The 14183-nt window shown below is 34.7% G+C and overlaps 1 long non-coding RNA gene across 1 annotated transcript; it reads left to right on the forward strand.

Moving 5' to 3' along the window:
* The first annotated feature begins 1994 nt into the window (after positions 1-1994).
* LOC145126672 (uncharacterized) lies at positions 1995-3814 on the forward strand. Its single transcript, XR_013716423.1, has 3 exons — positions 1995-2247; positions 2479-3116; positions 3193-3814. It is a non-coding gene; the product is annotated as an uncharacterized LOC145126672 (long non-coding RNA).
* Positions 3815-14183: the final 10369 nt, after the last annotated feature.

A 14183-nucleotide genomic window follows, 5' to 3' on the forward strand; every position in this document is an offset into this window, starting at 1 on the left:
ATAATGTTCTTTATATAGGGCACAACCCTCGGTATTATGGTTTTCTCTCTACAGCACCAACTCGTCGAGTCCAAGCCGCCGACTCGGCGAGTTGGCCACTTAAATCGCGACAGAATCCCGCTCCGACTCGGCGAGTAAGCAGACCTACTCGTCGAGTCCCTTCTTTTATTTACACTTTTGGCCCTTCATTGAACTTCTGAAATTTCGGGATGTTACATAAAATATGCGATTTTCCTTTATTAAATCTATATTAATTGACTAAAATACATTTGTAATTAAATTAGATGATATTTTTCAATTATATTTAATTCAAAAATATATATTAATCACTTTCTTAAAATAAGTAAAATTGATTGGCCCACATTTATGCATACAATAACACAATAATTACTTTGAATAGAATAACCTCAGCTTATATATATATATATATATATATATATATATATATATATATATATATATATATATATATATATATATATATATATATATATATGTATAGAAGTAGGTTCATTTAAAAACATGTATTAGTGTGAATACGTGAGGACAATTTACAACCAATCAAAATTTATCATTTTAAAAAATAATTAAATTTAATTTTAAGGGTTAACATGTCAATTTACACAAAAGTCAAACAACTAATTAAAACAAATTGCCTGTAAATATGCTAATTGATCTTTCCATATTCCACAATTGAAACCCACGTATTATTAATTTCGTATTATCAGTCTTACAATCATCGTATGATTCATCGTTGAAACGATTTGATTATTCTGTTAATCCATATGGATTTTTATACATTAGACGGTGGCCATGCTGATTTCAATTCAATGCAGGATGGAATAGATTATACTTATCATGAGAGTCCGTTCGATGAACAACAACATAGAACTGATCAAAATCCAGGTTTAATTTCGTACACTTTTTCTTAATTGTTAACTTCATTTTCTCTTATTCAGGTTGTATATTTTATGTCAATTCATCATCATTTTTTTAAGGAGAAGATTGTGATATTTATGATAATATTGATGAAGATGCAAACGATTTACGTGATAATTCGATTGAAGACGAGGCATTTAGTGGATTTGATGATAATCAATCTAATGATAATCATCAACATACTAATTATCAACATGTGATTATTAATGGAAAACAGTATTGGATTCCAAAGGTACCTGATGAATTTAAGCCGAAACTCAAAGGCCATTACAAGTCGTATGAAGATATAACAGATATGTATTACAAGTACGCTCTTGCAGCAGGTTTTGATGTCAGAAAAACGACGAATCGGAAAAATGCGCAGGGTATTATTAGATTAAGATACCTTGTGTGTAACAGACAAGGTTTTCCTAATACAGGTCCCGTTGATACATTGAACCCAATCAAAAGTAAGATTCAAAGAAGGACTGATAGTCGAAGGACTGGATGCAATGCATGTATCAGATTTAGTATGATACAAGAAAGATCTACATGGTTGCTATATGAGTTTGTAGAGGAACATAATCATGAACTTATGTCTAAAGATAACATATTGTTTTCCCGATACCATAGACAACTTAATTCATGGCAGAAATCGTTCATTATCAGTCTTTCTAATCAGAATGTTGGTGCCACCCAAGATCACAGGCTCTTTACTGCTATCAATGGTGGATACAACATTAACGGAGGCACGGTTGATATTTTAAAATTTTGATGAGGGATCTTAATTGCTTCATAGGTGGAACTGATGCGCAGATGTTAGTCGATAAGATGACTAACAGAACAAAAAATGTTCCTAATTTTTCATTCGACTTTAGAGTTTAAAATAAGCAACTCAACGCTATATTTTGGGCTGACGAGACCTCAAAGATAAATTATAAAGAGTTTGGTGATGTTGTCTCCTTTGATGCCACATTCCGAACCAACAAGTTATGTATATTTTATGTTTATGTTTTTTGTTTTACTTTTAATTTCTTAATCTTTTCAATGTAAAATTTACCACTTTTTAGGTATGACATGGTATTTGTTCCTTTCACCGGAATCGACAATCACAAAAAATGTGTTACTTTTGGTGCCGGATTGCTTAGCAAAGAGGATATCGACTCATACACATGGTTGTTGAAATCTTTTCTTAAAGCCTTTGGTAAACAACCAATATTGGTGTTATCTGACGAAGACCCAGCGATGAAAAACGCTATAGCCAAGGTTTTCCCAGATTCAATTCATAGGTTGTGTATGTGGCACATCACTTCCAAATTACCATTGAAGGTTACAAGCTTTTATTTAATAAGCTTTCAGTCAACATTGCATTCATTATGAATCATTGTTACTTATATTATGAAAAGAACCATTGATAGTACTTTTATATCTCTAACATATATTTCTACATTGAGTAATTGTATTTAATATTATTATACATTCAATAATATTACCTTTGTATATTCTTGACTGATTCAATGATTGTGATTTTTAACACTTTGCACATGTTCTCATTCTAAGGTATCATTGGATATTGTCAACGACGAGGAATTCAAGTTACAGTTCAACTCCTTGATTTGGAATTCTAAGTTGAAGAGAAAGATTTCGAACAGGGATAGCAAGCATTATTGGATGAACATGATCTTAACGACAATACTTGGTTAAGGAGAATGTATAACTTGAGATATTCATGGATTCCTACCTTTTTCAAAAGAGTCCCTATGTCAGGTCTCATGAGAACAACATCTCGTTCTGAGAGTCAGAACTCAGCCTTTCATCAAAACACTCATTATGGATCCACTTTAGTAAACTTTATGATTTTGTTTGAATCTGCCATGGAGAAGCAACGTTATACTCAATCCTCTTTGGACTTCAAAACAAAAGGCAAAATCCCTAAAATGAGAACACCATTTCCAATAGAGGAAAACGCTTCTTTATTCTACACACGTAAAGTGTTTAGACAGGTTCAGAATGAAATGTACAGGTCAATGACAACATGTTTCTCGTTAAATCATAACATCGTTGACCATGTTCATGAGTTTCTGATAAAAGAATTTAGGCCACATGGATCTTCCACCTCGAATCGAGCTGAGTCGGATATCGACGGTGATGATGATGATGACAAATGGGATAAGATGCTAAGAGACTCTATATATACGGTATTATTTTAAACTCTTGTATCATTTTTTAAGCACACCAAATTTTTCATATATATGTAATTATTTTTGTATGCAGGTTAAATGTGACCAGAAAGAAGACACATTCATTTGTAGTTGTATGAAGTTTGAACAATTTGGGATTCTTTGTCGCCACATTTTTACTGCAATGAAAGCCTACAACATCTAATTCATACCAGCGAAGTATCTTCTAAGGCGGTGGCAGAAGGATATTATTCCACCTGAATTGTTACGACGATGTTTCCGGTATTCAGATTCTGATGAGAATATTCAAAAAGTAGCAATCGACATATTTTCAATGGTTGATAACTGTCTCTCTTCTTTGAGCACCAACAAAGAAAGACTCGAAGAGTATTATGAAGCACTTAAGGAATTGGAGAGCAAGTTTATGGCCGGCGTTACTATCCATGAACGCCCAAACAAGTCAACGGACTTTGGAAATAGACTCGGTGTGTCGATACCCGCAGATGTTCAAATTCAAAACCCGACTGGAATTAGGAACAAAGGGTCTGGGACTAAAAAAAGGATTAAAGGTGCTCAAGAAATTGCAGTTCAAAAATCACGTTGTAAGTACTGTCGTAAGGGTAACGATCATGACTGGCGGAATTGTCCTTCAAGAAAGGAAGATGAGAAGAACAACATTTTTAAAGAACGTCCTGGAAAGAAGCACTAATTTTTTTTATCAGTCTTTTAGTTTTTCATATTAATTTGTTTGGTTTGTTTACTTTATGGTAAAACAATTGTTACATTCTCAGTCAATTGTCATTTTTCAGTATTATGTTAGTATAATTTGTGTAGCCAATTTAGCATTTACTTTCAAACTGTGTTTATTAAGTGGCATTGAAATATTTTTTAAAGCTTATGCACATTTTCCTTGTTTTTTTTAACCATCTGAACCCTTACAACATTCTTATACGTATACAACAATCAATACATTACACATGTCAATATTTGATTAATAAATTCATATTTAAAACTACAATTACTTCATAAAGTTAAGAGTATATGCACTTCTAAAAGATGTGTCTTTTTCATTACATACTTGTTTATATACGGAAAGCATTACATTATTCTAAAATTTTATTTGTCAATTATTCGATTCAGAAAGTATAAAATCAAAATTTATTACATGATTCTAAACAGAAATATGTTTAACTACTAACTTCATCTTCACTACAATCAATATATATCATCTCCGTTATACGTATTTATAAATTCATTAAACAGAAATACTCTATTTTCATACAGAAACCAATCAACATATGCACTTAAAAAAAAAATATGTCTTATTCATTATATAAATGTTGATAATACCGCTTAGTACATACTTCAACTTAGAATTATGTTACATATTCAATTTTTAAGATACACATGAAGCTGTGTTAGATTACATAAAGTTGTGTTATATCATGTTTTAAAAAAAAATTAAATTACTCACAACATGTATCTCATTTTAACATCCATATATTCAACAAAAATGTTAGTCCAATAGTTATTTAAGAAACATTTACATGATGCTTTATAGTATTTACAATATGCACCACAAACCCATATATTTAGAATGATATGAGTCATATTTCATATATTAATTGACCTTCCATTAGTGTCATATACCATACATTACATATGTAAGATTGGCACAATTTATGTTCACACTACTTATAATAACCATTTTTTCACATTAAATTATCCCATCACATATTTTACTTAGAATACGTCCAACACATACAAATCCAAACAAAATTAGCATATTCCAAAAAACCAACATAACAAAACACTTCAAAGGTCATAAACGATCATCAACTTTTATAATACTAAAAAACAATATTAAAAAAACACCATCTTCTTCACAAATCATTCTACTGCACCACACCTGTGATTTCCTTCTTTTCTTCAATCAGCTTCATCCTTTCAAACCAATCCATTTTTTTGATAGCTGCATAATGCTTCACAAATGTTTGCTTCATAACATTAAAATCTGACATCATCAACTTATCCAGATACGTATACCTTAACCGTCCCAAAATCTTTTCTTGAATTTTATTACCAACACATAGTCCACAATCACATTTATGTGTCGCTTCTCCCATGTATGTTTCCATGTGTCGCATAAGGAAAATTCCACAGTCAACGCCAACTATTTTCCTTTGACACTTCATTTTTATAACCACAACTTCTTTTTTAAGTAACACATTTGTTTTTTTGTGTTCAACACTATTCAGATAACGACAAAAGAAACTTTGCTGCATGTCAAATTAAATAATAATTCATATTATAATAAACATATAACAACACTAATGCCAATCTATATATGAAATTATTAAAAATACAACAAATCTAACCATGATACGTGCTCTATTCCCATATGCAGACTCAATTGTCCCCGACCTCTTGATGTGATCAAATATATAAAATGCAACCCTTTTCAAGCAAAAACACACTAGGTAGTAACCGTCGTCAACAACTGGTATGAAAACCTACAGTTACACAATATCAACATCAGTTCAACATAAATGTGTAATACACATCATGTTTAAATACTGTAAAATTTAATAATTCTATACCAAGTCCACCGTTTTCAAATCTGGTTTGTCCGATATGTCATTAATCACAGCTACAAACATGATTCTGAATTTATTGTACCTCAGCTCCTCATCTACAACTTCATTAACCATTTACTCTGTCTGTTTTATGATAACAAAAAAACGACAATATTACAATTCATAGCGGAATATGACATAGAACATACATATTATTATTAAAAACTTACAATTGTATCACATGTGAAGTACATCCTAGAGTAAGAAGCCTCTGACTTCAGTTCCTCAACTTTATTAAGGAAAGCAGCTCACGTGTCTATTACATTTGTATGCACTTTTGTTCTCATAGCTAACGTATGTGCAGATTCCAAATGCATTCCATGACCTTCAATAGGTCTCCATATAATTTCATTGTAATTGTAACATAAAAAAATAAAACTGTCACGACAATAAATAAAAATTCCATTTCTATTGACTCACATAAAATGTACATTCTTACCCTTTATCTTTTCCCCATACTATTATGCTTTGAGCCACAACATTTTCATCATCTTTAACCGCCTCATCAACGTCCGCAATCCGATCTACATATGGCGAACACACCAACTGTCCAAGTTTCCCCTTCCTTTTACCTTTTCCATTATTCAAGTCAACAAGATGCACCTTTTCACTTTCCATAACATCTTTTCCATTTCGTTTCTTTAGTTTATCTTCCGCTACGGATTTTTTTGTATATCTAATTACTGCCTTACTTCCTTCCTTATCATCCATATTTTTATCTTCGTCATTCAATTGTGTTATTCTCAAATCGAATGATGGTATGTCATCTTTGCAAAAATCCTTTTTCCTTCTCATGCTCCTTTCCACAATATCATCAGACATATTCAGAAAACCAAGAGTCAGAACAACCGAACTATCCAATGATGTATTTCCTTTATATTCCAGAAAGAGTACTGAAGGTGAGTCGCACCCATCCACAACCTTTGTCTTCTCATTATTCTTTACACTAGACTGAACATTGCATATTGGACTACTTCCTTTCACAAAATTACTTTGCTCAGAATTGACTGCAACTTTAAGGGGCGTTTTCATTGTTGTTTCATTTGCTTCATTTTTTGGCGAGCTATTATCTCCATGTTCCACAGTCGTCGCATTAAAAAGTTGGCGCACCTTTCATGACCACTCTTTTACCTCATCATCATTCCCATCATTTTCTAACCCCTTCTTAATTGCTTCCTCTATTTTCTTTCTTATCGTCACAAATCCTACAGTATAGCATTTCAATTGTTTCCACCCCTACCTGTCATTGTTATTAAAACAAGTTACACATTTTTCTTATGATTTATAATGTAATTTTTAAGCAAAATACATGACATAAATAATAAAATTACTTACCAGCTTATCGTGATCATCATTTACATCAATAAGATCCACTTCCCCATCTCCACGAAACTCCAATGTTCCAAAATTTCCCATTCACAACCCATGCTCCTCCAACATTTCTAAATCCACAGAGTCAATCTGTTTTATCAATGGCCTTGATCTACGAATATTATAGCCATTCAAAACTACTTTGTCTGCGTACGCAAGCTGTAACAACATAATTAATGAGTTATCAATTATTATTTCCATTACAGAATTAAAAATAGTACAAACGTAAATGCACATAATTACAATAACTTACCAGTAAGAGAGTGGTTGGACCTGTGTAATAACAGTTTGCGTCATTTGGCCTCCATTTGTATTTTGCCTTCTCCAAACATTCCACTATATACTTGCACCAATCAATCTTTTGAATATCTTCACACCTTGCTAATTTCTCCAGACAATTAATCCGGCTTGCCCCACTCATCTCTGTCTCCGCAAACGTGTTTATTAATAATACCAGGAAATTAAGCTTGAACATGTCATCCGCCACATCCGATTGTCTAATCCTCTTCACATAGTTTCCATTATTAAACTTTCCTCCTGGATATTGACTTTTCCATGCTTCAATCACTGGATCTGTTTTATCGCATTCCACCAATTGGTTGTAGTCTAAACCTTCACTTGGCAAACCAAACATTTCTTCAACCGTTTTCTTTGTAATATTTATTCCCCCTTTCTTATTCTTAATGGTCACTATTCTTGCTATGAATTTGTCCACCAAGTAGCAAGCCAATCTAGAAGGTATTGAATCTAACTTTATATCAAGGAACGCATCGAAACCCATTCGTCTCACCATTTCTTTCTGAGTGTACGACATTCCCTTCACCGCCATATACATTGATTTTGGGGACATACGACAACTTAGTTTTCGCAACTCTTTAGTTGTGTCGTCCTCAACAACTACATCTTCATTTTCTACTACATTCACTCTTTTCGATTTTCTCTTCTTCATTCCTTTCTTATTATCAGCTTCCTTTAATACTTCATTTTTTATGACTTTTGTTTTTTCCTACCGCTTTTTCTTACATTCACAGCATGATCAGCTTCACTATATTCATAATGTTCTTCTTTCCTCTTGTTTTTCTTACTGACATTAACACTTGATTCACCTATAACAAACATAAAATAACATACACATGATCAGGATAATACTACACCATTAACAATCATGCATATTTGTTTTTTATATGTTTTATGTTTTGAAGATTCACAAATATAATATGTGTGTATGTGACAAATGTAAACTGATAATAAATTATCATACAACAGATACAAAACATATAAGAATTTTTTTACAATATTGTATTCCTTATTGAAGCATAAAACACATAATGTATTATGTATTGAATACTACATTACACCTTAAAATAAATTTTAGAAATAATACACAATACCCCGAAACATACTAGTGAAATAATACTGTATTATGATGTGACATCCCCATTTTCACGGCCAGAAAAGACCGATTTTGTTTATGCTTTATAAAAATCAGAGTACATTTTTTAATAAAAATGTTGCGGAATTTATTCCCAGTAAAACATGATAAATACGTTATCAAAGCATTTTCGAAGAAAAGTATTTTTATTCATTTTAAAACATTTGGGATGTCATCGTCAATACAGAAACATAAGCATAAACAGAACTTACATTCATTATCACTAGTGATTTATATCTCCTTAATCTCTCAGTGTAATGTGACTTCATATCAACACCTGTTCCCGTTATCCTCACTTTACGTCCCTAAAACATCTAACACAAGGGACCTAGTCTAAGGGACTTTCATCGGGGTGACAACACATGCTTCGGGGGTTCCTCAACAATTCATGTCAAATAAGGCAACCATGTGGGGGATGGAATACTGCTGGTGAGCACACAGTTCAAATAAACACCTACAGGTTGCGAGCCTGCTAGCGTTCCACTGGACTGTCTAGAATAGTCCGTGGTCGTCATCTATACTCCGCTAGATGAATGGATCATCAATAACATCTATATCGAGGCCTCTCATTATTTTATTTGGTCACACAACAACTATTACATCTACCCATGTTTTACCCAACACGTTTTGTAGATGTAAAATACATATACAATTTAAATCATTTAAAACGTGTATAAAAATATTTCACCCAGCATAGACAGCAAGTATTCAGACAATATGCACACATAGCACGTAATTTATATTAAATACTTCATATCTATGTGTAAGATGAAAGGGACCATGCACTCACTTGAAAAGGTGGTGATTCCGAACTCAGACAGCGCTTCGCTTCTTAAAAATAATTTCCTTCGACGAAACCTAGTATTATTACCACTAGAGTTTAGTCTATTATTCGCCGAGACTAATTAATAGTCTAGCTATTATTACTATTATATAAGCGTTAAACAATACTTATATAACTCATAATAATAGTCCAAGTACTTATTATAAGTTCCTAATAACGTTACTATAATTAAATAAAAGCTATATTAAAAATAGCGTAGACGTAGCTCACTTACAATGGGTTTTATAGAAAATTGGGCTTTGCTTTGGAGCAGCATTCAGCCGAAAAGCTCTTCTTCTCGGAGCCGTCGAGCACTCCGAGGCTTCCGCCTCGTGCTAGGGAGGTTCCCTAGGCTTTTCGGGGGGTTTCGGGGCTAGAGAGAGGTTCTAGAGAGAGAGAGAGTAAAGAGAAGAAAGAATGGGAAATGTGTGAAGAAAATGAGGGTGGGAGAGGTTCTATTTATAGGGTGAAAATGGCTGAACTTGGTGCCACATGTCACCATCTAGTGGCAAGACTTGGGGAGAAAGCAATGGTCAAGATTGTGCCACATCACCCATTTTCGCACAGTACACTTCCGACTTCTAAAATCCGTAACTTTCACATACGACCTCCGTTTTTGATGTTCTTTATATCCACGCGTAGGTAAAAATAAGATCTACAACTTTCATTTTGACTCCATCGGCTAATTGTCGACCGATCTTAAATTTAACAGTACGAGGAGATTATACTGTTAAATGTCCGCGTAAAATTCATAACTTCTACATACGGACTCTGTTTTCGTCTGTCTTTTTACCGTTGAGTTCCTATTAATGAGATCTTCAATTCTCATTTAGGTCGCGTAGGCCAAAAACCGCTCGATCTAAAATTCGAGTTTCGGGCTGTGCATTGTTAAGCCAAATCTTAGAAAATTCATAACTTCCTCATACGAAGTCAGATTTGGGCGTTCGTTTTTTGTATGTTCTCGGTTTAACGTATACTACAACTTTTGTTTATATTTCTAAGGCTAAAAAGTCCTCCATCGTAAATTCACTATTTACGTCTCCCGGTGTCGTGCCGGTTTTGCCGTAAAACTTCGACGGACCATAACTTCTTCGTTATAACTCGGATTTCAGCGTTCTTTATATGTACGGAACCCTTGAGACGTATTCTACAACTTGGTTAAGATTATTTATTCTAAATAATCTTTTGTCAAAAAGTCGTTTTCGACCCCTATTATCTCTAAATTGACTAGCCCTCTACGGGCGTTACAATTATCTCCCCTTTAGGATGATTACGTCCCGGAATCATCAACGAAATAGGGGTCACATGATGACTCCATATGTTATCTCTTCATCCTAAGTAATAACCGTAACTTTGATGTTTCTTCTAACGAATATCTAACTCTAAGACTTCCTGATTGCTGGCGGTGCTCGATCTTGCACTTGCTCCTTATCTCACGTTAGACTCCAAATTATGACCTTCAAGTCACAATCTCGATCCTTACTGGAGTCTGCTTCTTCTTTTTAACAAACTTAAGATAAGTTATTTTATTACTAAAATGGACCGATGTGTCATATTCTAATGACTTATCATCGTATGTTCCCACGCTTAGACTCAGGTCTCTTAGAGTCTTCCAGAACAGACTATACATTTCTTCATGTTCTAATCACATCTTAAAAGGTAGCATTTCTAGCTACGAGCAACTATCGCGATACCTCTACCGATCGCTTTGATTCTCTTTTATTTCAATCTTCCGACTTAAGTCAGATGCTACATCAAACTTGGTTCTCTCAACCACGTAACATACTTATCGTAGTCGGACTCAATTCGATATGACCACTAGGGTCAGAATAACAATCATCCTCTTAGTCATTACCGAAACGATGGTAACGACATATTTGAATATAACGGTATCAATTACTAGCTTCTTGGTAACCTTGTGACTTTCCCTGATCCAAGCGTGAGTCATGTGCTTCCGGTAGTATAAGCCTCTACTACCTTTCACACCTACTCATACTCGTCCCAAGTATTGTCTTGCAGTTCACCCAAGTCACCATACAAGAAAATCACATAACAACTTGACACATTAGATAACAAAACGAAGGTTTTATATTATTCCTTGAAACGATTACATAGGTGTTCAAGTTCAACCTATACTATGCCTCTAATAGGCTACACCACGTGGTACTATTTACAAGACTACTTCGTAGATCCTCATTCCTGATCCCTTTCATTTCCATCTTCTTCGTCAAGGATCATATGGAACGCTCTTGCCTTCGGTTTCGGTGGAATGTTTGGTCTTGCCGCCTCTTTCTTCTTCGGGCAATCCTTAGCAACGTGCCCTTCTTCACGGCATTCATAACACACCCTAGATTTGTTGGACTTTTCAAAATTATATAGAGCATTAGTCAACAAGCATATCGCTTGGAAATTACCTGAAGATTTGGCAGGTTTTCATGATGTATTTCATGTAAGATATCTACGTAAATGCTTCAGCATGTATGATGAAACGGTTCCATTATCCAAGGTGAAACGGGATAATAAATTTATACTTAGGGAAAATAAGAATGAGATAAGAGCGAAATATCCTCATTTGTCCAAATCGTTGTGATTTCGGGGACGAAATCCTCAAAAGGAGGAGGTATTTGTAACATACACGTTTTGAAATCGTGTTATGTAAATTAAAAAGTTAATAATATTATGAAATATTATGAGAAATTGAGTGTTAAGTTCTAACAGATAGGTTTTACTAGAAATGAAGTAAAACTATGTTTAGAATCACTCATAAATTATTGGAAGTCTTATGAGATTCCAATTAAAAGCCAAATAGTGAAATTTAGCGAAAATATAAACTTTGAAATAAGTAAAATTTTATTAATGAAAGTTGTAGATAATCTCGTTAGAAACACGTAGGCGAAAACCTCGTCGAAATCCGAGTTATAACGAAGAAATTATGACCAATCAAAGATCTGCGATAAAACCGGCACGGTGCCGAATGACGTAAAAAGTGAGTTTTTGATAAACTACTTTTTAGCCTTAGAAATCTAAATGAAAGTCGTAGTATTCGTTAAACCAAGAAGTTCGATAAAAAGAACGCCAAAATCTGACTTCGTATGAGGAAGTTATGATTTTTACAAGTTTCAGCGTAGCAGTAGACAGCTAAAAACTCGAATTTTAGATCGAGTGATTTTTAGCCGACACAACCTAAACGAGAATCGAAGGTCTCGTCATTAGCAGTACAATGGTAAAAAGTCTGACGAAAACGGACGTTGGATGAAGAAGTTATGAATTTTTAACGGATTTACCAGTCCCGGTCTGTTAAAAATAATAATATAAAAATAAAGTCAAAATTTTCCGACGAAGTCTAAACGAAAGTTGTAGAGCATAATTTTCTCTACGCGTGCATATAAAGAACGTCAAAACCGGAGCCCGTATGAGAAAGTTATGGATTTTACAAGATTGGGCACATTTTCATTTAATTTTCGCATGAATAGTGTTGATCCACGTGGCAATTTCTGATTGGACCGCAGCCTCACTGGCACCTTCTGATTGGTCCGATGCCGTGTCCGCCTCGTTTCCGACGTCGTGACTCACCCTCGCCCGGATCCGACGCGTGTCGCGATGAGTCGTCCGAAGCTGCTTAGTCACCCGGTGACTCCTCGCATCCGAAGACGCCTGTTGCGTCCGAAGCGAGCCACCTGGAGCCCTCGCATGCGCGCCATCTGGTCCTCTCGCGAGCCGCCAGCTGCCCCTCCTCCCTTCGGCCGATGACCTTCGCCTCCTATAAATAGGAGGGTGCGAACCCTCTCGGCTAACTTTGGAAATTTCACACTTTTTCACCATTTTTCAATACTTTTACTATCCCGACATCCCCCGACGCCCCGATACTTATTCCAAAGCCTGAAACGCTCCCCGAGATTCCCGAGAAGCCCAAAAAATTTATCTTTTCGATTTCGAAGCTCTACCTTCGCAAGGCCCGGTTTTCAAGAAAACTCCCGGTTTTCAACGACGAAAGTCATATTTAGAGCCGAAATGCTGCCCAAATTATTATTTTGAACCCCGGTTAATTCAAGGTGAGTTTAATATGTAGAAACAATTGTATGTTATGTGTTATATGTGCTATGTGCGTTTCCATGTTATCATCTCGAGTTGTTGTATCCGTTATTTTTATAGCAAGGCTGTACCTCTGACTTGAAGTGTATGACATAGGCATCACTTGGGTATTGGTATGAACCGTTGACCATGAAGTGTATGACATAGGCATCACTTTGGCTTCGGTAGAATGTTATTCCTGAGTATTTTCCCGTGTTATTTTTATTTCTGCTATTTATGATAGCAAAGCTATACCTTTGACCATGTGATCAGTTTACGAACTCAGATTCACAGTGGCACTGGTATGTAGCCTCTGGCCAGGTAGAGCATGTCCCCCAGTAAGTGAATGACTCTATTCTATGGCATTGGCATATGGTTAGACAGGGCGTGAAAACCTGAAATCTACATTAATGTTAATCAGAAATTGTTTGTCTTCAGTGCCATTTGGGCCGAAGCGTTATTGATGTTTATCAAGTATGGAAATTGTTATGTCTAAATGATGGTATATATTTAAATCAAATCAATGATTGTTAGGGAAAGCTTATCACATTATGTCTTTGTTGTTCCTTGCTTCTAATTGCTTCTGCCATATTGGTATATATATATGGCATAACGTTATATTGTATCTATTATTGAACTCACTAAGCGTTATCGCTTACCCCTCCCAATGTTTTAACATAATGCAGGCAATAAGCACCCAATATAGTTGGAAGACTTAGAATAGTTTGTAATAATACTTTTGTACTTCAGTT

The sequence above is a fragment of the Lactuca virosa genome, chromosome 7 (assembly GCF_052849685.1).
Source record: "Lactuca virosa cultivar CGN04683 chromosome 7, Lactuca_virosa_CGN04683_v6, whole genome shotgun sequence".
NCBI classification, from domain to species: Eukaryota; Viridiplantae; Streptophyta; class Magnoliopsida; order Asterales; family Asteraceae; genus Lactuca; species Lactuca virosa.